Source organism: Eschrichtius robustus, chromosome X (genome assembly GCF_028021215.1).
Source record: "Eschrichtius robustus isolate mEscRob2 chromosome X, mEscRob2.pri, whole genome shotgun sequence".
Taxonomy (NCBI): domain Eukaryota; kingdom Metazoa; phylum Chordata; class Mammalia; order Artiodactyla; family Eschrichtiidae; genus Eschrichtius; species Eschrichtius robustus.
Window position 1 is genome coordinate 124,970,232 of NC_090845.1, and position 24,299 is coordinate 124,994,530.

Below are 24,299 nucleotides of genomic sequence, written 5' to 3' on the forward strand. Positions count from 1 at the left end.
AAATGGTTTCAGTTTTTCACCATTGAGGACGATGTTGGCCGTGGGTTTGTCATATATGGCCTTTATTATGTTGAGGAAAGTTCCCTCTATGCCTACTTTCTGCAGGGCTTTTATCATAAATGGGTGTTGAATTTTGTCGAAAGCTTTCTCTGCATCTGTTGAGATGATCATATGGTTTTTGTCCTAGGAACACTTTTTTAAATGATCAGGCACACTGCCAAATTGTCCACACAAAGTTTAGACTACTTGATTCATCCACCAGGTCATTATGAGAATATCTGTCTTTCAACGACTTTGCTGACATTTTGCCCTTAAAACTTTCAAATTTCATTCAAACGTTATTTTATTTTGCATATCTTTTTGCAAATCTCTATGCATAAAATAAAACATTTTGAAAAGGGTCTTGGGAGTAGTAAAATGTTATATAAACATCATTCTCACTTGTCTACTGCCACCTCTGGGCTCAGAGGTGCCCACCCATGCCCTGGGACTTTTCTGTAGGTAAACTAGAACCCTGCTGCACTATGAGGCATGTTGCCGAATTCTCTGATTCCCCCAGCCTTGGAATAATGAGCATCCGGTTTACTTGCTGTGGATTTCTGACTTGATTCCTGATCTATGAGAACTGGTTCACTCTCTCTACCACAGCTCTCCGAGGCTCACACTGCACTCACTGACCTCTCTAAGGATACTCACCACCCTGAAGGGGCATCCTATTAATATTATGAAGTTGCTATGATTGGGACCAATTAAATTCTGTGAAGATATTAGAGATGTTCCTTGTTCAATTGTGTGGTGCTAAGGGCAAGATGAGATTAGTATAAGGGAGCTCACTTCATATTCTTATTTCCCATGGGAAATCATATCATTAAATTTTGCTTACATGAGTTATTTGAATGATTATATTGAAAACATAATTTTCAAATGTGAGATCCTATTAGCAGTAGAAAATCAAGACAAGCAGCAAATTAAGATTTATAATGTGACCTAGGCTGTGCTGGTATGAAATCCATGGCAGTGTTGCCTTCATCCCAATCCATCAACTCATGGAAAATGTCAGTCCAACCTGCTTTCTGACTGAAGCAACAGATAAGCGGACAAAGTTGGCTGAACTGATAGTATCTGGTTTGTCAGTACTTAGTGTGAATACAACAGCCAGTAGGACACAGTGTGTCCTACGTTTAGTTCCTAGTTCCTGGTCCTTGGTTGGCTCTTAGTTGGATATTTGCTTTTATACTGATCCCCAGTCACTATCCTTGGCTTTCACCCTAAGCCCGCTGACTAGTTTTCTGCTGCACTGCCATTGAGAGGTGCTCACTGATACAAGCAACTGCTTTAGACTCATTTTGTTACCCATTGCAGCTAGAATAGATTTCATACTTCCCTGCCCCATCTCATGAAAATGGAGACACGGTTTTATAATTTTCCTCTAGTAAGATAGTACTGTTCAGATTAATTCCTACTGATCCTAGCAAAGACTATAAAGCAATTTTATTGCTCAAATGGAAGCAAATTCTAATTAATATAGCAATGTTCATTTTTATGAGACTGTAGTTACCTATATAACACTAAACAATACCAATGAACCAACAATGAAGCCATCCAAGATAGCTTTGTGATTAACCTTTGGTGATTTTAAACAGTGCCCCTCTGGACACATTCATGAAATGGACAAAGCTTGATGATATGCCTGGCCTTTCCCACCATTCTCCACAAGCCTTCTCTCCTTCTTCCCTATGAATGCAGGGCTCCCACAATCTCCTTTACCTTCTGACTGGCAAATAGTTCTCTTAGGATAAGATCCCATTAACTTCCTCACAAAATGAGGTGTAAGAAATGATGAGGCTGAATGTAGGCCTCCTCCCAAGGGAACTATACTACTAACAGCTGAAGCTCACTTCCCTTAAATCAAGGTAATGCATGTCTAGTTCCATGATGGCAGAAACTTCGCACTTGGGCCACCACACTTTCCTCCCACTTCCATAGCAGTCATTGCTGATTGATCTTAACACTCTTTACTGCTGAGTGGGAAGCACTCTCCTCAGAATCTGTCTTAACACAGTGCTTCAGGCAGTGACTGCTAACTAATCAGAATTGGTGTTTAAACTGAAACGTATTGGCTGCCTGTGGTTTGAATGGAACATTTTTAGGCTTGAGGAGGTACAGTTGATAGAGGTGTCTGGGGGCAGAGTCATTCCCTCTGAAATCATACCACATAGATAGTTGTTCATATTCCATGTGTATAATACACATATGTCCTCGAAGAAGTCTTTATCTTTCTATTGAGGTCTCTCAATTGCAGAATAAAAAGATTTTGCATCAGATAGGCATGGGTTTAAATTTCAGCATTATAAGTTAAGGTATGACCCTGGGAAAGTTATTGAACTTCTTTGAACCTTACCTTCCTTATAGGTAAAGTGAGAATCAGAATGCCTACTTGATAAGATTACTCAGGAGATGAAATGAAATACTGTGGGTGAAGAGCTTCCTGACTGTCTGGTACTAAATGTATGTCTTCTATTCCTAAACCCTCCTCAAAAATAAGAATGAACTCTGCTGCATTTAACCCTATGGTGAAAGGTGGGGAAAAAATGGTATAAGAAATGCACACTAGGGGAAAAAACTTACAACTCATTTAGTCATGGAATCAGAGTCCCAGAACGCTAAGGAACTAATCAGTGGCTCAGACTGGAGTGGCCAAAGTCCCACCTCTGCTTGCTATATGCACCACTGTTGTTTGATCACTGTCTTTGACCCAATTTTCTTTGTATCTCATTTCTGAAGTGGTACCACGTTACAGTGAAAACCTTTCTTATCCACTCTTTCAACATAAAATAGAATTATTCTAAATTTAGATTTCCCCAGATCTTTCATCTGTCTAGATTTGCAGTCTATATGAAATAAGTTTCATCCTCAGCTTTTTATGTCAGACATAAATTACAAAGCAGTCAAAAATGACCCAGCATCCTTGGTACATTGATATTTTTCAGCTTTTATCACTATTTTACTTCAAATAGGTTATGTTTGGAAGACACTGAACATCTTCAAAATCCTCTGATTTTATAATAATTCTTGCTTCCCTGACAAGATGACTCACCAGGACCGTGACATAAGTCACATACAGTTTTCCAGTATTTTCCTGTTTCTGGACAATCTTTTATGTTTGCATAATACTTTATAAACCAGAAAGCACTATCTTTCGCTATTCTTTTTGACTCTCACAGCAATTCTATGAGGTACCCAGGGCAAGGATTGTCACCTTTTGGCATATAAAAGAAACTAAGCTCAAGCAAGGTTAAATATTGTACTTGAGGTCAAAATGCTAATATACAGAGTAGAAACAAGTTCTATATGAAATTTCAACCTGTAAGCACATCCTAGTACATAAAACACACCCAGAGTACAATTTCACTCAACGGAACCAATAAATATTATTCCATTTCCAGGTCAGAAGAACAGCAAAATCTCCCCAAACTCAATTTATTTTTGATTCTGAGCAGTGTGTTCTCTTTCTTACTTTCACCCCAAGTTAAATGCACTCTGCCTTGGATCTCAAAGAAGTCTTTAACTGAAGTAGGATCAAGTGCATTCCTTATTACACATTCAGAAAGTCCTGAAATATTCCAAATTCCTGTCAGCATACAATCTCTGGGATTGCAGGAAAACCTGCTCTATTGTACTTTGCTGAAATAAAGTGCTTAACCATCAAATGATTTTGATTAATGCCATGGTCCTCTTTAGGTCAAGGCTACGGATTGGGGTCTTGGAAATATAGCAAATTCCCACAAACTACCAGGAGAGTTTAGTTGCCTTATCAAAGTTCCATGAATAATAATTCACTACCAAGCTATGAGCTCACAAAACAAGGAAGGGCTTTGAAAATGCATGTCCTCAAATGCTAGAAGTAAAGGTATGAAAAATGCTAGACAACACATCATGAAAAATGTGAGTGGAATGAAGCCAAGATGACTGATTGTACTGAAATATTTCTATGGTCTGTGTATTTTGAGGAGGAAGAGAGAGATACTAACTTTAGGTTTTCTAAATGTAAATATACATGTTAAAAAGGGCAAAAGAAAACAAAAAACCACCAGCACAACCACATCAGAAAAGCTAAGCATAGTCACTACAGATTTAGGAATAGAATGGCTCACTTCAAAAGCAGTACTGAGGAAAATGCAAAAGTATAAGTCTGATAAATTCAGTAGAAGACTGTAAAGAAGAAAGGAAAAGGAAAAAGCATAACAACTAAAAAAAATCAAAAAAAGCAGAAATGAGTTATATCAGTAAACACATTAAATGCAAAAGCTTCACTTCATCTATTACATGACAGACAAGTGGGAAATGCGTTTATGTTCTTCTTAAAAGAGATGCACTTAAAGCAATATCATACATAAAGGTTAAAAAAAGAGGAAAACACATTCCAAGCAATATATAGCCAGTGAAAAGTAGTATAGCATTATTAATTTCAAAGAGAACAGATTTTAGGTCAAAGGCGTTACTATGGATACACATGAACACTGCCAAAACATGGCAGTTATGAACTTGTATATACCTAGTAACACAGACTTGAATTATATAAACTACTATTAGGATTATTAGGACTTCTGGTTTCAGCTCCAACATTTAAAGAGCCTGAAAGTTGTCACTTCTATTCTTAGAACAGGAAAAAAAAAGCTGAGCAAACTGAAAATCAGAGACATTCTTGCACCCATCAGAGAAGTTGAAGAGATTTCAACCACTACCCTGAAATCTGGGGAGATGGGCAAATATAGAGGATCATAGCTGAGATGAGCTTGTCTGGATCAGAAGACACTGGAATCATAAATTATAATATTGATGAATTGCTAGAGGACTTGTGTGGACCAGCATGAGAGAAATAAACTCCTGGGGGACAATCTTATTGACACTTTCAAGGGTCTTCACTGCAGGAACCCCACCATGTTCTCATGATGAAGATGAAGAAAAAAATTCCTTTGTGCTCTGGCAGGGTGACGGGAAAAGTAAAAACTTTGAAATATATCCAGATTGTCCAACATAACAAAGGCCTACTCTGTAGGAGAAAAGACTTTACCAGAGCCTTAGCCAACTTGGGAGCAGGGCAATTAGCCAACTCTAGGGCCCTCTAGACTTTCTAGAGAAAATAAAAGGCTAAGAAATATTTCTGAAGGCCACAGCCCAGGTATTCAGTCTCACTAAAAGACTGAAATTTAATCAAACAATATAGACTGTTGGCCTCCTCCCACATCAACAGGGCTGCAGTATAATAAGAGTGAGTTACAGCTGAAAGAGCTGCAAGGCTTAGACTTTGTGAAGGAGTTCTTAGAAGAAACTGAAAGATAACAGAGGTGACCAAACAAGGTCATTAAAGGTAATTAAAAGCTCTGGTGCCTATAGCTGTAGCAAACATTAAACATAGCCCAAATCCTAGCCAAGTTAACATAAAACCAGATACTAAAGGCATATTTACCTCAGTCCCTATCACCTGGTACACACTGTCTGGCTTTCAACAACAACAAAAAATTACAAGGCATGCTAAAAGAAAACAAGAAAAAATACAATTCAAAGAGACATAGCAAGCATCAGAATCAGACTCAGATATGACACACATGTTGGAATTTCTGACAGGGACTTTAAAATAACTATGATTAATATGTGAAGGGCTCTAATGGAAAAAGGACATAATATACAAGAACAGTCAGGTAATATAAGCAGAGAGATAGAAACTCTAAAAGTGAACAATAACAAAGAATGCCTTTGATGGCCTGGACACAGCTGAAAAAAGAATAGGTGAGCTTGAAGATATGTCAATGGAAACTTCCCAAACTGAAATACAAAGTGAAGAGAATGAAAACAGCAGAATATCTAATATCTGTGGTTATAATTTCAAAGCATGTAAATGTGTAATTGGAAAACCAGAAGGAGAAGGAACAGAGAAAAGAGCACAAAAAATATTTCAAGCAATAATAGCCAAGAACTTTCCAAAATTAATGAGATCCCAAAACACACATTCAGGAAGCTCAGAGAACACCAAGCAGAATAAATATCAAATAATCTACACCTAGGCATATCATATTTAAACTACAGGAAACCAAAGGCAAAGAGAAAATTTTGGAAGAAGTCAAAGGGGAAAAAAACACCTTATCTATAGAGGAAAAAGCATAAGAATGACAGCACGCTTCTTGTCAGAAACCATGCAAGCAAGAAAAGAGTTGTGTAAGATATTTAAAGTGTTGAGAGAAAAAATCATAAATATAACCTAGAATTCTATATCCACTGAAATTATCCTTCAAAAATGAAGGAGAAATAAACACTCCCTTATGCCAAAAAACAAAACAAAACAAACAAATCTGAGGGAACTATTCTCCAGTGGACTTGCCCTGGACAGAATTTTAAAAGAAATTCTTCAGGGGAGAAGGAACATGAGGTAGGTCAGAAATGGATCCACACAAAGAAGTGAAAAGTACTGGAGAAGGAATAAATGAAGGTAAAATGAAATCTTTTTACTTATTCTTAATTATTATAATAGATAACTGTTCAAAATAATAATGGTAACAACCTGCTGTGTGATGATAGCACATGGTAAGTGAAATGAATTTTACAAAGCACAGGAAGGAAGAATTCAGATTTCTGTTATAAGTTATCTGCACTATACATGAGTCCATATAATGTATTTAAAGTGGAGTTAGATTAGTTGTAAATGTATATTGCAAACTCTAGGGCAACCACTACAAAAATTTTTTAAAACAAATAGAAGTGATATAGTGAATATCAATTCACCATTGATATGAATTGACAGTGTGATTAGTCTAAATGTACATATTAAGAGGCCAAAAAGTAGAAAAGAGTTACATACACAATAAATATTCCAACTACTGTATATCAATAATCACTTTAAATGTGAATGGTCTAAATACAGACATTAAAAAGCAGTGATTGTCAACAATAACATTACCTTAACTACATATTATCTACAGGAAACTCAGTTTAAATATAAAGACAAAGATAGATTAAAAGTAAAAGGGTGAATAAAGATATACTATGCTTTCACTAATCAAAAGAAAGCTGAATAACTATATTTCAGACAAAGCAGATTTCAGAACAAGGAAAATTACCAGGGATAAAGAGAGGCATAAAGGGATCCGTTCTCCAAGAAAATGTAACAATCCTTAATGTGCATGCCTCTAACAAAGAACAACAAAATATGCGAAGAAAACTGATAGATAATTGATCAGACAGGCAGAAAATCAGTTAGGATATAATTTACCTGAACATCACTGTTAATCAACAGTGTCTAATTGACATTGATACAGTACTCGACAACAGCAGAATACACATTCTTCTCAAGCTCACATGAGCACTCACTAAGACCACATTCTGGGCCATTAAAGACAGCTTAATGAATTAAAAATCACACAAAGCATGCTCTCAGACACTACGGAATTAAACTAGAAATAAATAAAGGAAACTTAGCTGAAAAATGACAATATAATGCCTGTAGAGTCCTCATCTCTGAGATTAAGGCAATCAAGGACGGGATATAAATTTATTTCAAAAAATGATTTCATGCACTGCAGGACATGGAGTACTAAGTTTTTATCAGCTGGATTTGACCAAACAAAATATCTCAATCAAAATATCACCAAATTACTCATCTGATGTTTTCTTATAAATTTAAGAAAAATAAATGATAAAATTGTTTGTGTTTATCTACGGAAAAAGGATGGGAGAACTAAAGAGATTAACTGCAATTCAGATCTCAAAGCCAGTTTTTAGCAGAAATATTCATAAGCCAAAGTATTTTCTTTCAAAAAAATATCCTGGAAAACGTTGTCAGTTATCAAGTTCATGTCCTCTGCATAAGACCTTATACAAAGAACATCATGTGAAAGGGAATAGTTTGGGTGTTTGATGTGAGATGAAATATATGTTATGGCCACAGAATGACCCTCACATGTCACATTGTCTACTTTTTCACCGTTTTTTCTTGATTATTGCTTTCATCAGGTGATACTGTTCAAACAATAGTCCTGTGTTATCACATGTGCTTCCTAAGAAGTCCGTTTTCATCTTTTGTAAAAGTGCTGATAAATTGTTTCCTTAAAAAAAAAATTACAATATACTTGGAGATGAAATAACACATGGGCCAAGGAAGCATTTTCTAGAGAAATTTTAAAAATATTTTGAGCTAAGTAAACGGCAACTTATTAAAATTCGTGAGATATAAAGAAAGCAATGTATAGAGGGAAATTTACAACATTAAATGTGTATATTAGAAAAAAGATCTAAAATCAATTATCTAAGTTTCCACCTTAGGAAACTAGAGAAAGGTGAGCAATTAAAGCCTAAAGCCAGTAGAATAAAATAAATAATAAAAATTAGGGCAGAACTCAATGAAATTGAAAAGCAGGGATACAATAGAGAAAATCAACAAAAAAAGCTTGTTCTTTGAAAGATTGGTAAAACCAATAAACCTATAGCCAGGCTATCCAAAAAAAGAAGAGAGAAGACACAAATTAATATTAGAAATGAGCCCTTGGAGATCAAAGGGATAATAAAGAAATATTATGAGCTCTATGGCCACAAATTTTATAACCTAGATGAAATGGACCAATTCCTTGATAGACACAAATTACCAAACTCACACAAGGAGAAAAAGATCATCTGACTAGGCTTATATCTATTAAAGAAATTAAATCCATTATTAATAACGTTACCAAAATGTAAACGCCAGGCCTAGATAGTTTCACTGGTGAATTCTACAAAATCTATAAGGAAGAAGTGGCATCAGTTTTCTACAATCTTCGAGAAAGCACAAACAGAAAGAACACCCTAACTCATTCTATGAGGTCAGAATTACTAATACCAAAACCAGATTAAAATATTACAAGAAAGAAGATCTACAAATCATTATCTCTAATGAACATAGATGCAGTAATATTCAACAAATTATTAGCAAATCGAATCCAGCAATGCATAAGAACACTATACATTATGACAAAGTGGTATTTATTTCCAGTTATACAAAGCTGGTTCAATATTCAAAAATCAATCAATGTAACCCACCACATCAACAAGTTAAAAAGAAAATGATCATATCAACTGATGAAAAAACATTTGAAAAAACCCAACACCCATTAATGATAAAAATTCTAAGATAAATAGGAATAGATGGGAACTTCCTCAACCTGAAAAGTAGCATCTGTAAAAAAACAAACTTACATGACAGAAATATATTTTGAACATATGTACCAGTCAAAGTGTTAATATCAAGTGTATTGAAAACAACCCTACAGGTCACTAAGAAAATAAAAATGAGTAATATAAAATTGAATTCAAACATGAGGATATCCGATGGACAATAAACATCAAAAACATGAAACTGCCTTATCCCACTGTAAATATGGGAATATTTCAAAAATAAGCTTAATATTACCAAGGAATGGTGAGCATATGGTGAAAAAAGGAACTCATATAATCTTCATGGGAATGTAAAATTAGTTCTACCACTTGGGAGAGCTAGTTGGAGAAAAACGTTAGTTTGAAAATGTGTGTACTCCAACACCCAGGAATTTTATTTTTTGGCATTATACCCTTGAGGACCTCTTGCACATGTTTACCAGAAGATATGTGTAAGAATGTTCACTGCAGTATGATAATAGCACGAAGTGGCATACATTTCCAACAGCTGATAAATGGACAAATATGGTACATTCATTCTTACAATGGAAGACTATACAGGATTAAATATGGAAGAACAATATATAATGACATGGATAGGTTGAAAAAACATACTATAGCTAGAGAAAATCAAATATACAATAATATGAAAAATTAAAGCATTCATGCAACTTTTATAAAGTATATGATATACAGTTCTATATGTAGTAAAAACTATGGTAGGATACACACAAAATTCATGGTAGTAACAGGAATGCATCTAGGGACTTCTTCTGTAATGTTCTATAATTTTTATAAATAGAAAATTTGAAGCAATAAAAATCCGAAGTAAAAATAGGTTTGTGTTCTTAACAATATTTCAGAGTACACTGAATCTATGAACTAAGAATAACCAACCGTAAGGGAAAAATGTGAAATTAAGAACAATTTTGTAGAAATGAAAATTCACAATTGTCAAAAATATGCCATGGGGGAAGCATAAACCAGATTGATGCATAATCAAATCATTGAAGTAGAATACAAATTTGTTATATTTTCTTCAGAACTCTGAAGAAAAGAATGAAGACATTAAAATAATGAAATAACCTCTAAAAGACACAGAACAGATTGTGCAAATCCAAATTAAACATAGTCTAAAACCCAGAAGGCAGAGCAGATATTAAAATTATTAATGAAATTAACAATCAAAATAGTATTGAAGATAATCTTCCTGAGGTGAAAAAGATCCTATTATGATTAATAAAAGTGTGCACCATGCAATAGGTAAATAATGAAAAGAAACCAAGATTTAGATTTATTTTGGAAAAAAATCCTTGAATTTGAAAGCCTATTTTTCTTTTCCAACAAGTGTTTAGTAGAAAAAAACAAGTTGATGGCAAATGATCAGATTCAGTTTTTTTTTTCTTTTTTGTATTTTTCTTTTAAACACTAGAGGAACTAGTTCTACAGAAGGTTGAGAGGAAAATTTCTGTGAATGAGAAATTATATACAGAGCCAAGGTGGCACTTATGGGGACTTAGCAGCAGCAACAAGACTACTTTCTCAGATATCAAAGGGTGCAGAAAGAATGCCACCTGCATAATTCCCAGAACTATACTCCTCCCCTCAAATTGCTGGAACTTGAAGATTTGCTCCAGTTTTCTCAGGATAATCAAAGTGGAAAACTCAAGATGAATTGTTTATAGAATAAAAGACCTGCTGTGAGCACTAAAACCAATTAAAATATAGACTTAAGTCTAAATTATTTAAGTGTGGTAATAAAACCTAAAGCTATGCTAAAAATACCTCTTAGAAAATACAGTTCATAAAATACTGCTGGAACAATAAGTAATCACCTGAATATAAAATTTCATAGTGAATAAAGAGAAATTGCCAAGGAATAAATCTTTCATCGGATATAATATGATAGATATGGCTTCATTGTTAAAATTATTATAATTAAATCTAAATATATATTTGATTATTAAAGGTATCCCCTTGAATGAAAACAGGGTGTATACCTCCCAAATAAACTGAGAAAGGCATTTAATTTAATAAAATAGGAAAAAATGTAAATGACAAGCCATAAAAGATCATAAAGCATCAAACAGGATGACAGAAGTAGCATTAAAATGGATTGATTATTTCTAAGGGAAAAAAGTTTCATTTTAGAGTGCAAGAAAATTCAGTGAGCCTTCTAGATCCCCGAATCAGTAATTAGTCAGGAACATCTGCATTGGATTCTGCATGAGCAAGTATGTTACACTTATTTGTTACTATTGTATCATCTAGCCTACTCATACATAAACCAGTATCTTGAAGTGGAGTGCCCCTGTAACGACAGCAAAAAAATGTCTTTGTTTTAACAGTTGGGTGCCAGCTAGCAAAGTAACAGATAAAAGAGGTTAGAAAGATGACAATTTATGGTATGCAGTATAAATCTTTTAATAAAATTACCGGCAGTAACTTGGAGGTATAATCAGATCCACACTTGGCCGGCAGTCCTAGAGGAAAAGGTGGAACAAAACAGAAACTTCGTAGTATGTGCTGGTGCTTATTGCCTGCAAAGCTTGGCAAGATAATATAAGAGATGAACTCAGAATATAGTCACTTGGCAAGCAGAAATTAAAGGAAATAGGAAGAGTTAAGGAATTGCAGGCTTTGCAGGTTTAGAAAAGGCCAAATGTTTTTTTCCAGACCCCATATTTTAAGAGTTGGGAATAAAAAAGATGTTGAGAGGATAAGATTTCAGTAATACTTCTCAGTTGAAAAAAGTGATTCACGACAACAATCAGATTCAAGGCGTGGTTCCCCACCTCTTTTTACAGATAGCCTCAAGATAGCTACTATTAATGAGTGAGAGAGTGTGTTTTCATGTGTAAGGAAGCAAAATAAATCAGACTTGAGAATTATATCTAGGAAATGCTTGTTGGTGTGGTTACTGGCATATGGAAATGACTTGAAGCGAATAGAGCAAAATCCTTTAAAGCCTCTGATAATTTGAGAGTTAAGAGAACTTGCAGTCCCACCTTTCAGCATCTTTAGTTAGTTGAGACAGCTGTGGAGCCACTAGCGACGGCCTATCCCCATGTATTTCAGATGTGACCAAGGCAGATAATGTAAAAGAACTTCCTAGAAGGCAGAGCCCAGGCTCAGCGATAACCAACAAGGACTCCCTCCCAGTGAGTAGAATTAGGCCTTAATCAAGAGATTTCTCCCACCCACAGGATAGGGAGCCTTCATAATGCCCAATTTTTAGGATTTCAGCCTTGCTATATACTAGTGACTGATGGGTATGTATCCCTTTATTCCTTTTTGTGAATGGAAATTCCTTTCTTCCTTCTTTGCTTGCTTGCTTGCTTCCTTCCTTCCTTCCCCCCCACCCCAATATCCTTTACTTGCTCCAGTATTATATTCTAGACATGTGTGGTGGTGATGGACAGATAACTTTTCTTTAGTTCATAGGTCACCGAACCGAAAGCAATCACATCTGGTCCTAAGGGAGGGTACTGGGCACAACCTTGAGAGTCTGAAATTTAGCTGGATTCAGTAAGTGGATGGGACTTTGGTTTGTCTTCATTAGGGGGCATTGAAAAAAAAAAAAAAGTAAACATTTTAACTTCTCCCAGCAAGAAGAATGGGATGAAAGAAATAGGGTATTACAGCAGAGGGAATAATTAAATCTACCCAATGAGTCGGGGAAAGTTCCAGCACTAAGACTGGCCCTGCTCTCCATGTAACATCACTCCTCTTGAAGTTTCTGATCTTTCTCTTGATGTGAATAAATGGTGTTTCATGGAAAAAGTTCTACTCATCATTTTCTTATTATGTTTTCTTTTAGCTTCTCACGAGTACTTGGTTTTCAGAATTCCTCTTTTGATATTTTAATCAATTTTTTTCTATGTATATTTTCCATTTTCTGTCTCCATTTAGTTCAGTCTCTGGGCTGTAGTGATGTTAATCATGTTGAGAATTTATAACATGGTAAGAAAACACACTGCAGGCGCAAGAAGTGTTTTACCTTCCACTGCTAAACAGAGGAAACAGGTTGAATTTAAGTTGTCAGCAGGCAGAGATACCTATTTCATGTATAAGAGATGAGATAGTGCATTGCACGTCATAGGCAGTGGAATGAAAATGTAATCTCTTGCAACTCAACTCCATGGATTCAAGTTTAGGCTTGTAAAATTACATTAAGGAACATGATACAAAAAGAAGAGTTTCCTAACAAGAAATATTTTGGCAACCGAGCTTAGAATTGGTCAATAGTACTAGAGAGTGAATGGTAAGTGAATTCCAAAGAAATTCTCCACAAATTATGATTGTACTCCTAACCAAATAATGAACTCATATGTACTTGACCTCGTAAGTCAATCCCTGCTCCTTTGATTTGCGGTCATTGACAGGGCTCGGGCACTTATTAACTCACCACTTAAGACTGAGACGTTAACTTCTTTCCCCAGATCTCCTTCCAAATCAGTGAAACTCCCACTAGAGCCCCCTCCTTCCATCTGTCCCAAGAATGCCCCAGATTAACGTTGAGGGTTTTGGCTGGTCTTTAACTAGTGATTGCAGGAATGGAACAGAGAGAATGTGGAAATTACAGTGAATTTCAGGAAAGGATGTTAAAATATTTTATTTAAAAGCCAAAACTCCCCAGTTCTTCAGAATGTGTTCCAAATGTAAGATGTTATTATGACAATGAATTGAATTGAACAGAGTAAACCATTTACAATTTGTTGCTCTCTTGCGACTTCCATCAGTCTTATACAGTTGGAAAAGAATGGAAGTTCTGAAACAGGTGCAATTGATTTTATAAGCACTCAAGGTAAAATAGCAGAGCCTTGGCTATCCAAGCAGTCTCCTGTGTAGCTATTGTGCTGTTCAGATACTCTATTTCTTTGAGATTCACTCTTGGTTGGTTGTGTGTTTATAGGAATGTATTTTCTTCTTCTAGCTTATCCAATTTGTTGTCATACAACTGTTCATATTCTCTTATAATTCTTTTTATTTCTGTTGCATCAGTTGCAATGTGCCCTCTTTCATTTCTTATTTTAGTTGAGTCTTCTCTCTTTTTATCTAGTTATTCTAGCTAAGAGTTTGTCAATTTTGTTTATCTCTTTTTAAAAAATCACTCTTAGTTTCATAGATTTTTCCTATGGCTTTTCTCGTCTCTATTTCATTTACCTTGGCTCTAATCTTTATTCTTTCCTTCCTTCTGTTAGCTTTGGGTTCAGTTTGGTTTTCTTTTTCCAGTTTCTCGAGGTGTAAAGTTATGTTGTCGATTTGAGATAGTTCTTTTTTAATGTATACATTTACAGCTCTAAACCTCCCTCTTAGCTATAATTTTGATGCTTCCCATGTTTTTTTTTGTATATTGTGTTTCCATCTTCATTTATCTTAAGGTATTTTCTAATTTCCCTTGTGACTTCTTTGACCCACTGGTTGTTTAAAAGCGTGTTACTTAATTTTCCCATATTTGTAGATATTCCAGTTTTCCTTCTGCTATTTCTAGTTTCATTCCATTGTGATCAAAAAAGATACTTTCTATGACTTCAATCTTCATGAATTTCTTAAGATTTGTTTTTGTGGCCTAATATATGTCTATCCTGGAGAACATTCCATGTGCAGTTGAGAAGATTGTATATTTTGCTGTTGCTGGGTGGAGTGGTCTGTATATGTCTGTTATGTCCAATTAGTCTGTAGTGTTATTGAAGTCCTCTAGTTCCTTATTGATCTTCTGTCTGGTTGTTCTATCCACTACTGAATGTGTGATATTGAAGTCAACTACTATTATTGTATTGCTATATAGTTCTCCCTTCAATTCTCTCAGTATGCTTCATATATTTAGGAGTTTTGAGGTTTGGTGACTATAATTTACAACATTTATAATGACTGTATCTTCTTGGTGAATTGATTCCTTTATCACTTTATAATGTCATCCTTTGTCTATTATGACACTTATTTATTTAAAGTCCAGTTTTTCTGATATTAATATAACCATGCCTGTTCCCTTTTGGTTACTGTTTGTATGGAATATCCTTTTCCATCCTATCATGTTCAGCCTATGTGTATCCTTAGATCTGAAGTGAATCTTTTATAGGCAGCATTCTGTTGTATCCTGTTTTTTCAACCATTCAGGCAGTCTATGTCGTTTGATTGTGTAGTTTAGTCCATTTTCATTTAAAGTAATTAATGATAAGGAAGGACTTACTGTTGACATTTTTAAAAAGTGGTTTCTGCATACTTTGTAGCTTTTTTGTCACTCCTTTCCTCTCTTACTATAGTCCTTTGTGTTTCATTGTTTCATTTTGTTTTGTGATAATTTGCTTGATTCCCGTCTCATTTCCTTTTGTGCATATTCTATAGATATTTTCTTTGTGGTTACCACTGCAATTACATAAAACATCTTAAAGTATAGCACTCTATTTTAAACTGATAACAACTTCAATCACATACAAAAACTCTAGTCCTTTTACAGCCCCCTACAATTCATGTTATGAATGGCACAAATTATATTTTTATATATTGTATACCCTTTAACATAGATTTATAGTTTTCTTTTTTCATTTAAATTATATGCACCAAAATTAGAACAGTACACAAGCTACTGTATTTGTCCATGTATTTACCTTTACTAGAGAACTTTATATTTTTATATGGCTTTGTGTTGCTGTCTACTGACCATTTCAATCTGAATGATCCTCCTTAGCATTTCTTGTAGGGGCAGGTCTAGTGGCAATGAACTTCCTCAGTTTTTATTTAGCTGGGAAATCTTAATTTCTTCTTCATTTTTGAAAGGCAGTTTTGCCAGATACAGTATTCTTGGTTGTTAGTTTTTTTCTTTTAGCACTCTGAATATATCATCCCACTCCCTTCTAGCCTGCAAAGTTTCTACTGAGAAATACACTGATAATCTTATGGAACTTTCCTTGGATGTGCTCTTCTCTTGGCTGCTTACAAGATTCTCTGTCTTTGACTTCAGAGAATTTGATTATAAAGGGTCTTGGTGTGGTTTTCTTTTAATTTATTTTAGTTGGAGTTCTTTCAGATTCTTGGATCTGTATGTCGATTTCTTTCCTCAGATTTGGGAAGTTTTCAGCCATTAATTCTTCAAATGAGCTCTCTGACCCTTTCATTTTCTCTTCTCTTTCTGGGATTCTTATAATGCATATATTGATTTGCTTGATAATATCCCATAGTTCTTTAGGCTCTCTTCACTTTCCATTAGTTTTTCTTTTTGCTTCTCTGGCTGGATGTTTCCAATTGATGTGTCTTCAGGTTTACTGGTTCTTACTTCTGCCTGATGAATTCTGATGTTGAACCCCTCTAATGAATTTTTGGTTCAGTTATTCAAACTTACAGCTCCAGAAGTTCTGTTTGGTTATTTTTATAGATTTTCCTCTTTGTCGATATTCTCATATTGTTTATGCATCATTTTCCTGATTTTATTTAGTTGTTTGTGTTCTCTTTTAGCTCATTGAGCATCTTTATGACTGCTATTTTATATTCTTTGTCAGGCAGCTCATAGATCTGCATTTCCTTAGGATCAGTTTCTGGAATTTTATTTTGGTCTTTTGACTGGGCCATGTTTTCCTGTTTATTTCTATGCCTTGTAATTTTTGCTGGGAATTTGGCATTTGAAAAAACAACCATCTCTCCCAATCTTTGCCTACTGGCTTCATGTGAGGAACGACATTCACAATTCTGTCTGGCTAGATGTTTTAGGCCCTCTTGAATCTTTTACCTCTTTTTTCTCCTGGCATCTGCCTGAAGAACTGCAGCTTTAATGTGCCTCAAGTCAGGTGAGAGAGAAACCAGTCCCTTGAGCAACCCCCAGACAAGCCAGAACACTGGACACATGGTACATTTTTTTTGTTTTCTCTCCTGGGGGAGGAGCCCTGGTATGGAGGTTTTCCTCCTGGTTGCTCTGTGCTATGCTGCTTAGGGGATGGAGCATAAGCAGCTGCACCAAATGCTGTGACTTTTCTACCCCTTTGACCAGATTCCCTTCTTGCTTTTAAAATGGCCTTGGTGCTCTGGTTTCTCAACTGTTCTCTAGAGTTCTCACAGAGGTATTCTGGTCCTTATATTGTTGTTAACTTGGTGTCTCTATGGCAAAAAGAGGGTCTGTAACTTCCTAGCCTGCCATCTTGCTCTACTTAGCAGGGTTTTAAACTTGGTTTGCTTTGATCCCAGAATCCACATTTCTATGTAGTATGTCACCCTCTCTCCTATGTGAGGTCTCCTTATGCTCATCTCCATTTCATGCCTAAATTCACATTCCTGCTCTCTCACTATAGTCACTCAAATGTGAACAAGTTTTAGAAATTTAAATGACTTCACTGTCACAAAATTTGCCACAGATTAGTCTCACTTATAAGTAAAATTTCTAGTTAATAACATAATTTCTAGGTGCTTATATGTTATAAATTTTATTCAACAAATGCTATTTGACATTTACTATGATATAGGTGTTTGTTTAGGAACAGGATAAATGAATGGTAACCTGGAATGGCTTAAAGGTTTGTGAGCTATGCTGTGCTGCCTACAAGGTAAGACAGCAGAGGTCTGGACAAATCGCTGGAAGTCTTAGAAGAGAAAGTGGTTTCATCTGCCTTGGGAATTAAGAAGTTCTTCACTCATGATATGTCATTTGCGCTGGTTCTTGAAGGCTAACTAGGAGTTAACTAAGTGGTCTATAAGTTATGGATATTTCTTGAAGAGAGCAGTGTGGTTAAAGGTGAAGAGGGTTGAAAAGAAATGGTGAGGCATTCATTATAGCAGAAGTGGAAGGAGGGGAAGGGCAAAGGGTGGATTTATTAGAGGACGGATTTTTTTTTTTTTTGAGGATGGATTTTCTAAAAAAAATTTGTTTAAATAATTTTAAAATTTTTATTTATTTATTTATTATTTTATTTATTTATTTTGGCTGTGCCGGGTCTTAGTTGCGGCATGCGGGATCTTTGTTGCAGCATGCAGGCTTCTTAGTTGCGGCATGCAGACTCTTAGTTGCGGCATGTATGTGGGATCTAGTTCCCCGACCAGGGATTGAACCCGGGCCCCCTGCATTGGGAGCGTGGAGCCTTACCCAGTGGACCACCAGGGAAGTCCTGAGGATGGATTTTAAAGTGTCAAGGTAACCTATACCTGGATCTCTTGCCTCAACTTGGGGGTGACCTTTCTGTGAGACAGGAGGCATCTTGTCAACCTTGGTATCTGAACCCCTGGAGTCCATGTGAGGCATTGCATTAACTTCATACAGCTGTCCATAGGGTTTGGCTTGACCCCCAGAATCTTATGCAGAGGTCCCTAGATTACACATATCTAAATGCTCTACAAAATTCATGCTGATCTAACCAATAAAGTTCCCTTTATAACTAGGGATTTGATCCCCAGTACAGGGCCAAGCAAAAGCATCCTAAATGGAGGACCTCATGAAGGTGAGGGATTTTCTAGGAGCCAAAATCACTTTTCATCACAACAGGATTTCACTATAGTGCTTGGTCATATAGACCAAAATTACAAGTTATGTGGCCTTAAGTTATTTAAGCTCTCTGGGCCACTGGCTCTTCATCTCTAAAATGCAGACAATAACAGTATCCTAGCACAAAGAGATGTGAGGATGAAATGAGATAATACCTTAGTGGGATTTGTATAATATGGCTTATAGTACACAAAATACATGTAAAGTTTTTGCTGCCCCTACCCCAGCCCATCCCACAGTGAGTTATACTGAGCATACTGATCTGTATTTTCTTGACACTGAGTAATCTTCCTCTTCACAGTTTCTATAACTAACCCTGAAAATGTCTGCAATAATGGCAATCTGGCTTTGATGGCCCTGGGTACTTCCTAGCATGGATCTGTAAAAAATGTCTGACTCATACTTTACTTAGTTGCCCAGATCTCATGGACCCTGCTGCTTGCCTTCCCCACATGATTGGCCATAGTTGGACATTTGTGTCACCTTGAAATCCAAGTCTCTATCCATAAATTTCTGCTTTCCTGGGCCTCACCTGAATGACCAGAACAGGGAAAATACTCACTTTGAATGTTGATCCTCAGATAAACCTTTCGTTCATGTAACGGTTTAATTTCTTTCTTTAGAAAGTCATTTGCCATGTGTCCCAAAGGATGCTTCAGTACCTCATTCACTGTCTTTTCTAGCTTCTTTTCATGATGTGTGAGCCTCCATTGAACTAACTTTGAAATTCTACTTGTCAGGAAAACAGCCAAAATATTGAAACAGATGTCAAAAAGTATTTTCTCAACTTGGAATCATTAAATGGATCTCTGTTCATAGATAATATTAAATATAATTACATGATGTAACTGAATTTTAAATCTAATGTTTTCTCTCCAAAACATTTAAAACAATGTTTTAATATAAGGGTTTCATTGCCCCACTATGTCTCTTACCCATGAATGACTTATTTTTTGTCTTCAATTTCAAACTTCAAAGAAATCTTTAACAAGGGAAGCTCTCTAAAGACATCACAATTGTAGTCATCCTCTGATTTCTCAACCTCCTGCAAGCTAGAGTCAGTACTGTTACTTCTCATTTTTAGATCAGGAGCACCTCCCTACCCAGCCTGCCTGATGATGAGTTAATCCTGGTCAGAACTGGAATTAGATCTGTGAGCAGAACACAGTTCTTTTAGTCTGGAATTTGTCATGTTATCCAAGGCATCGCATGTGTTGATAAGCCCCGTAGCTAGATGTGTGTGGCCTTTGAGTCACAGGCTTTCCCTAGTGTTCCCTCCACTGTTATACTCACCCATCCGTACAGCTGGCCTGCAGTGCTCTCTTACCAGATATTTACTTTCACCTGTGATAAAACCCCATCAGCTTGACTGGAAACCTGGTGTCCTGCTTCGGTCTTATAAGACACCTGTCTCAAGGGACTGGATTAGCATCGGCTGAGTGAATTTGCACTACAAATGTAGAGCATCACATCTAAGGGCCTGGGCTATTGAGCCATAGACCTTTGTATGACTCTCAGCTGCATAGCTTGACCTAAGTGTTCTCTCGAAGTCCTAATTTCCTCACAAGTAAAGTGGGGATAATAGTGTTGATTCTCACAGGGTTGTTGTGAAGAACGAACGTGCTAATGAAGATAAAGCACCTATAACAGTACCTGGCACACAGCAAGTGCTCATTAATATGTACTACTAAACTTCACTGACTACACAGAGCCACGGTATTTTCAGATTTAAATTTGAGGATCACCTAGTACTTAAAAGTTCTAGCGATCATGTGCCCTTCACATCCTCCACATTATATGTTCCTTACTTGCAGTAAATATGCATATGCTCTATAAGACTTTTGGATACAGTACTTGTCTCTCAGCACCTGCTCTACACACCTTATTATACCTTTCCCCAGCACAAGAGCCCATGTTTCTCAGAGCTGACCTAAGTGATAACAGCTGTCGAACTGCTAATCATGCTATTCAACCTGACAAAACATTGAGCCACAGCGCCCCTTTCACAGAGGATGTCCCTTGAATTACACCTAGGTGAGACATTAGCCTTCTTCCTCATGAGGACATATGATCTTTTGTGCATTCTGAGTTGAATGAAACATGTAGCTGGTCCAATTTGCTAAATATAATCTTTAAGAATCATCAGTGAGCAAAGCAGAAAAAAAGGTATCTCTGCTGTACCCCTTTCCCAACATCCTATTGAAATATCAGAAAAGACAGAGCAGTCCATACGTGGAAAGTTGCATCTTGGTGGAAGATCCACCCAATGTATTTTTCGTGGAAAAAGATTGAAGGATGCTGGGGAAGGGAGGAAGAGCTTTTCCCACATGTTGGCTTGACACAGACACTGCAGATGCGACTCACTGCTGCAGGAGAACTATACAGACTGACTGTATGTCTCATTTTGCTTACAGTAGTCTCCGTTTATGCCCATTTTGCTAGTATAAGTACTAATGTTGGCCCTTGCACTCTCAAAAGAGTCCCAGTTTGGATATTATATAGTCTCTCTAGAATTACGTAGAGTGCCTCAATAAAATACACATAACCTTAAAGTCACACAGTTACCCCTCCATTATCGTTAAATTGTTTTGGCTCACCTGAAAAGTATATACATTTTGGGCGACACTCCATCAAGTCTGAACCAGCCAAAGTTTGTTCCCATTCCTACCGACACTTTCTCAGATATTGAAGCACCTCTCAAACAACATGGGAGGAAAAATAAGGCAGAGGATGCATCACCACAGGAAATTATTTTAATGCCGGAAAAAATGTTTTATTTCTCCAACGAATGGTGAAAAATTAAGACTCATTTCCAAGAGCAAAGGAGAACATCTCTGAAATAGGAAAAAGAACAAAAAAGAGAGATCAAGCTGAGATACAGGAAAATTTACAAATGGATGCCTAAAACAAGCAAGTGACCACATGTGAAAATAATTCAGTACAGCAAAATAAAATTCCTCATGGGAGGCAGTAATTGATAAACCGTGACAGAAAAGTCAATCAGTAAAGTAGAAGAAAATGTAAGAAACGGTAATAACACAAAACCACTGTGTGATTTGGAGGACCACAGAATTATAGGTGTCCAGAGGAGAAACTAGAACAATAGAAACCCAAACAGTAAAGAAAGACGAGATCGAAGAAAATGTTCCCTTGCTGATAACAGACGTACATATACAGATTGAAAGTACTCATCGACATCCAGGCAAAATTAACAAAAAGAAACTCATACTTTGGGATAGCTTTGCAAAACTTTAAATTTTAATATTCACAAATTCTCCAATCATCAAAGCAGGGAAAATGTTTACTGACAAGTGCAGAAAAATCAACGTGAACACAGTTTTCTACTCAGAAAAAAAACTAAATGGAAGAAGACAATGAAGAAATGCCTACCATGTTTTGGGTTTAAAAAACTGTAACCCAAGATTTCTACCCAGCAACATGATATACGTGGGAAGAAAACAATGATGTTCTAAGGCCATGGTACCACACTCCCCTTCTTTTATTCACTTCCTGGCACACACAGAAAAGGATGTTTTTATAGTGTAATAAGGTAACTAGATGTAGCTGCTCACAAGGAACTATTGGCCTGAAGGCTCTGGCTGACTCAGGCTGTGATGAGCCACCCCAGAGTTGAAGGGCATCCGTTCCTCAGCGCCCATGTCATCCATTTTTGGTACAATCTTATGCTATGGCATATGAGTTGGGAACCCCTTCGCAGATGTACAGCAATTCACAAAACGTAACTCTTGTTCTCTCTTCAGTAGAAACTACCTTATTTGTACCTCAACTGAAAGAGAGATGAAGGTAGAACCCAAGAACGATAGTCTTTTGAAGGTGACTGGAGGGGCACTCAAACCAACAAAGCATAGGGTGTTAAGCATAAAGCAATTGCTAGAAATACAGGAACTACATGTGTTACCTGCATACTACGTTCGCCTCTTGGTGGGTGTCGAGCCGAAAGACACAACCAAGCCAAAGATCAGGAGAAGGAAGGATGTATTACTTCCTTCAAGTAAGTAATAAGTACTTGAAGCAAAGGAGAACATCGGGGATCTTTCCCAAAGCGGTGTCTCTCCGAACAGCAGAACTGGGGAAACTTTAAGCTAAGGGTACATACATATTCGTGAAGGGGCTTGAGTGGAGGAGAATTCAGCATAGAATTAGGGCAAAGGTCGACAGAGTCCAAGTTTTAGTTGATTGAAGTCACTCACGGGGGTCAACATCATCATTTCATTCTCCACCCGGTTCGGGGGGCCTTAGTTCCTGCAGAACTCAAAGATATGTATCAGATTGTTATGTTTATCCCTTGAGGAGGAACTAGGACTCTGTTTTATTGCTGAACTATTGTTTTTTGACTGCTTTTTCTTTGTTCCTGCATTCCCTCACCTCCCTTAAGATCATTATTACTGAGACCTGTTCAAGGGCAAGTATTGTTGCCAGCCTTAGATCACAAAATAGCTTAGGTAAAAAATGGCTTCCCTTATGTCAAGAAAGGCATGCCTGGTTCTCTTTCTCCCAGGACCCCCCCTACCCTATCTGCTTACACATTGACTTCAAAATCCTAAAGCTCTTTTTGAGAATGATTTTTATATGACTAAAAATTATACTTTTATTATATTGGGTTTTTAAGTGTATATGAACTTAATATTGAAAGTGCTGTGAACAAGACCAAGGCTGCTAAACCAAATGGACAGTTGTCAGCTCTTCTCTTATTCTCTGTAGCATTTGTAACTAATTTTTTAAAAATTATGTTTTCAGAAGTATACTTGTTATAAAAAATTTTCAAATATATACATGCGTTTGAAGTTAAAGATGAAAGGAACTTCTCCTCCCCACGTACCCCTAATTTTAATTCTCAAAGATAAGCACTATTAAATGTTTGTAGTGTATCCTTAAAAAGTTACCTATATTATGCCCTATGACCTTGTAGTGTAAGCTGACAGTTAGCTTTTCTGATTGTAATGTAAGTGCCTGACATTAAGCTTTTGATAGCAGAGCAACCATTTCAAAGACACCCATCTTGGATAAACACAGCTAGAATAAGAGCCAGGCTGCCCCACCCATCAAATTCCCTTTTAGAATGTCCTGGGGGACCTACATATCTGACCTTTTGCGTGACCCTGTTTTTCCCTTCCAGCACTTTAATTCCTGCTCTTATGTTTTAAATTCACCATAGAGAGTGAACTGTGAAACCCTATACACCCCACCCTCCACCCAAATAAAAGCAGAACCCCAGGTCTGCATTGTCTCTCTTTCTCTCAACTCATGACCTGGCTGTGTGGGCTTGGGCATGCATTGTTCCCTCCTGGACCTGTGAGTAATATACCTTGCTTTTTCACAGTTCCCCAATGGCTGCTGCTGAGGTGTGTCTTGCAATTATAACGTGAACCATAAGAGCCAGTCCAGACACATTTTGGCTCCGGTTGGGGCAATGTCTGTGGAGGCAGCATTCCTAGCCCACAGCACCACTATTGATAGGCTGAGACTGAAACGAAACAGACGTGTCAGATGACATGTAACACGGGCAACGCAACTTTTTTTTTTATTGGAGTATAGTTGATTTACCATGTTGTGTTAGTTTCAGGTATACAGCAAAGTGATTTAGTTATACATATATATCCACTCTTATGTCATTTGACATATTTCAATTTGA